Source organism: Aptenodytes forsteri, unplaced genomic scaffold, assembly GCF_000699145.1.
Source record: "Aptenodytes forsteri isolate BGI_AS27 unplaced genomic scaffold, ASM69914v1 Scaffold172, whole genome shotgun sequence".
NCBI lineage: Eukaryota > Metazoa > Chordata > Aves > Sphenisciformes > Spheniscidae > Aptenodytes > Aptenodytes forsteri.
Genome location: NW_008795018.1, coordinates 854914 through 859647, shown reverse-complemented (window position 1 = coordinate 859647; position 4734 = coordinate 854914).

Here is a 4734-nt window from a genome sequence, read left to right as displayed (position 1 = left end):
GGAGCCTGGAGCCTGTCGCCCCCGCCGCCATTTGCTGGCGGGCTCGATCCTCTGGGGGACGGGGAGCTCATCGCCCTTTCTGAGTTTCACTGCCCGGGTGAAAAGCCTGGGATTAGCACCGGGAGCCTTGCCTCCAACTTTGCCGGGGGGGTTGGATGTTGATACCATTGAACGCCTTCTCTTAGCACAGCAAAAGCAACGTGTCCTGCGTTGGGAGGCAGTTTCCAGAATTTGCTGGCGGGCTCGATCCTCTGGGGGACGGGGAGCTCATCGCCCTTTCTGAGTTTCACTGCCCGGGTGAAAAGCCTGGGATTAGCACCGGGAGCCTTGCCTCCAACTTTGCCGGGGGGGTTGGATGTTGATACCATTGAACGCCTTCTCTTAGCACAGCAAAAGCAACGTGTCCTGCGTTGGGAGGCAGTTTCCAGAAAGAGACACTTTTTTTTCCCTCCTTCTTCTGTAGCCAGGCTGGGAATCGCTCCCGTCGTGGCGGTAAAGCGGGTCGGGGCTGGGGTACCCCGCTGCCACCCTGCTTTGTGGGGTGCGGGGAAAGTGCGTGCCTTTCGGCTGCTACGAAGGAAGGGGAGTGCCCAAACCGGCCGGGAGGAAAGCTGCGGTGCGGTGGCTTTGCGGTTTGTTTAAGCAACTCGGAGACCCTCCTTCCAACCGAAGGAAATCATGTCACCGGCATCCTCAGCAAGCGATAAAATCAGATTTCCCTTTTCAGGGCCGTCTGGTCCCACTCTTGGGCTTTTCTCCATTGTGCAAACACACACACACACATCAGGCAGGGAGGGATAAAAATAGGCTTTGGGTAGCTGCTTGGGAGATTTCAGGCTGAGAGGTCAAGGCTAGGCTGTCTCTGGCCCTGAACTTGGTGAGGCGACGTGAAACATGGACCCATGCTACTGCCAAGCTCCCCTTTAGATGGCTGTGCCATGTTTTGCTAACTCGTTGCGTTGGTCCAGGGCCCCTGGTTTTACTTGCAAGCCCAGTTTTAAAGAGCAGCCGGGGGAGAGCCACGCTTTGCCTGGCTCAGTGTGCTCGCTCCCAGGAAAGCAGCAGCCCAGCCCTGGAGATACCCACAGTGAACTAAGTTCACCCCCTTCCCTGTTAGGATTTGTAGCCCTCCCAAATACATTTTTACTAGCCTCATTTTTGTTGTGAAGTTGAACATCCCCCTTCACTGCCCTCTGCAGTCCTCAAGCCCCGAAGCTGCTGCCGGAGATGCAGCTGTGATAGGGAAAACAGCTGTATGCGTGTTCCGGTAACATGGAGCTGACACCAAAAGGATCAGGCAAGGGAAACCCGAGATTTTTGCCCGGAGAGATGAAGACATCGTGGGAGGAAGGCGGCGAAGCTGATTCCCGCGAATGCGTTATCGTATTAAACAGTGACATTTAAATTGGCTGCCGTCATCCGAAACTCAGCTGAAACTCGTGAGGCAGATGGATTGCAGCCCCTCCGCTTGGAAATGCGGAGTCCTGGCTGAAGCATCCAAACCCGTTTCCTTCTGTGCGCAGGGCTCAGATAAACAAGAAGCACATTTTTTTTTTTCTCCATTTCCCCCTCCCCCCAGTAAGGGCCAGGATTTGGGTCATGTTTATCATTTCATTGCTGCATTTGTTAAAGAGTGCATCCATGAATGCAGTTTTAAGGTTAACCACTGCACTGATTTCTTCACAAGACTCTAATTTCAGCTAAGCCACTCAATCCTTTACCTGGTCACCTGCTGGTAAAACACATAGTCTTTGTGGCAAAAGCCACATCGTTCTTCTTTGTATCTGCCCATAGGAGGGCTTTATATTGTAATGGGGGCAAAGGGAGATTTAGGTGAAGAACGGCATGATGAAGGGAAAAAAAAGTGCCCAGACCTCTCCCTCGCTCTCAAAACACAGCAAGAGAGCAGCAGGATAGGGGAAGCTATTTATTGCAGGTTTTGAATCTGTGGAAGTCAATTATCTATGCAAATTGTCAGAAGGCATTGGGAAGTGCTGTTCCTATAGCTGTTCTGAGAAATAAGTAATGGACATCAAATGGAGCCACAACTTCTCCTTTGGCTGTCAGGGTTGGACTTGTCTGTGTCGGATGTCAAATTTCTGTAAAATCCTTCCCTTAATTCACAGCTCACTTTTGAATGGAAAACCTCTTCCTGACTCCAGTAAGAGTTGCATTAGACCCTCCATGATGGAGCTAAATAAAAGTAACAGAAAATGTAAGGCTCATCCTGCATTCTTCCAATAGAGATTCGGTGGCTTTGTACTCAAAATATACACAATATATGTCTTACAAAGTTCTAGACCCGACTTTCTTATATGAGACCCGAGTCTTGACTTCACCTTTCCCTTGAAATGCGTAGATGGGTCCTCACACATTCGCAAAGTGATTCTCTATTTTGGTGACCTACACTGGTTCATACCTTTTCACTCTGAAGCATACAACACGTTTTTGTAACCTACAGGTTACAGGATTGCCTCGGCTACTCCTGAAACAGCCACGAGCGATGTAGTTACTCTCTTTAACAGTGGTATGCATACATTTTGTTATATTTTGGCTTCCCCTTTGGTAAGTAAGGAAGCCAAGGAAGAATAACAGCGCTGACTCGAGCTGCGAGAGGGAGTTCAGACAGGCGGATCTGAAATTAATTTGCTCAGTTTGGGGAGCCCAGTTAAAAACTATAGTTATCACTAACCATCAAAACTAGGAAAGATTCAATAAAATCTTTTAAACATGATGAATTGTTAACCTGACACATATACCATTACTCACCCAGATCCCCTGAGAACAACTTTTTGAGGTGGAGGAAAAAAATCTATTACCCTTCAGCTTATAGATGCCAAAGTGACCTAGAGAAAAAGAGGTAAATACGCTTGTTATGAAGGGAATCAATATTAGAGCTGGAATAATTTATGTTCCTGGAATCAAAGAATGCATTAATCTGCATTACAAACTATAATCTCCGGCACAGCTAGAGTGCATATGTATTTGGATTTTTTTTCTACGTTGCATATGCATTTTAGCGACACACATTCTATTATTGGGACTGGATGTGGTTGAGTTAAAACGCTCTCACATTGCATGTATGTACCGAGCACTTTGGGATTCCTTGAATATAAAGGGCAGATCATCAGCTGATATCAATTGCCGGAGCACAAATGATGTCAGCGGAGCTGTTTTGTATCAGTTGAGCATCTCCTTTTAAATGCCAAACTTCCTTCACGCTTTTCACCAGTCTTCCCTTGCTTCAGTTAGGAAACTTAAGGCAATTACTAAGAAGCGTGAAACTGAGTGTGTTAAATAAAAGACACAGCGCATGCAAATATCGTGTGTATTTTTAATGGCTGCATATAGCCCCATATTCTTCAAGAGCCTGCTCAGAAGTCTAGGGGATTTTAGTGGTACCATTTGTACCACAGTATTCATAGCTATATTCACTGAGCTGAAATGTGCTATTCAATATTTTTCATATCGAGTCTGACACTGATCACCTGGAAGAATTTCAGCTGCGAGATGAAGGGATGGAAGTCAGGTTGGCAGTCCTTATTGAGGTGAAATTTCATGGCTATCTTTGGCAGCTTTACCTGAGTAAAGGCTGGAACTGGACCCTGATTATCTACTAATGCCTCTGAAAAGAAGAACAAGTGGAAACAGTGAGATCTTTAAAACCGTCTTTATGCATGGACAACGTGTATGTTTGTAGAAACAACTTTCCATGCTAACATGAATGAATAACTCGGGTTTACTTTCAACAACGCTTAACACCGGCTTAGTGTCCCCATTTTGAAGAACACTGTACACATTAGGTGACTGTGGATTTTAGAGCCCATAATTTTACAGATTCCACTACGTACTTTGTCAAAACCATATTCTCATTGAACTGTACTTGAGGGACACTTCCTACCATGTGCAGGTCGTCACTACTAAAATCTTCACATTAGGTGACCTGAGAGAACATTCCTAGTACTTCAAAATTTTTTCATAGCACTCTGAAGTTTATCAAGATATGATGAATAAGACTCGCTTGGAAGTGAAAGGCTGGTGCATTTCCTCCTTGTAACCCAATTTTTGTGTTCGGGCAGTCAGGAGATGACAACGGGGTAGCCTACATGAGGACGCACAATGCCGTCCACACGGTGCAGAAAGCGCGCAGAAGCTAGGGCTGATAGTTAAGCTCTGAAGGTGAACGGAAGTTGAAGAATTGTATTTATTTCCCGTTTCACCTACAGATTGTCTTTTACCAGTGTTTATGCATTTGAGATGAAATCTAGATCAGGGGGATGGAACACCTCTCCTATGAGGAAAGGTTGAGAGAGTTGGGGTTGTTCAGCCTGGAGAAGAGAAGGCTTTGGGGAGACCTTATTGCAGCCTATCAGTACTGAAAGGGGGCTTGTACAAAAGATGGGGACAGACTTTTCAGTAGCGCCTGTAGTGACAGGACAAGGGGGAATGGTATTAAACTAAAGGGGGGTAGATTTAGACCAGATAGAAGGAAGAAACGTGTTATGCTGAGGGTGGTGAAACACTGGCACAGGTTGCCCAGAGAGGTGGTGGATGCCCCATCCCTGGAAACCTTCAAGGTCAGGTTGGACGGGGCTCTGAGCAACCTGATCTAGTTGAAGATGTCCCTGCTCATTGCAGCGGGGGTTGGACTAGGTGACCTTTAGAGGTCCCTTCCAACCCAAACCATTCCATGATTCTATGATTCTATGAAATCTGAGCTGTCTATACAGACAC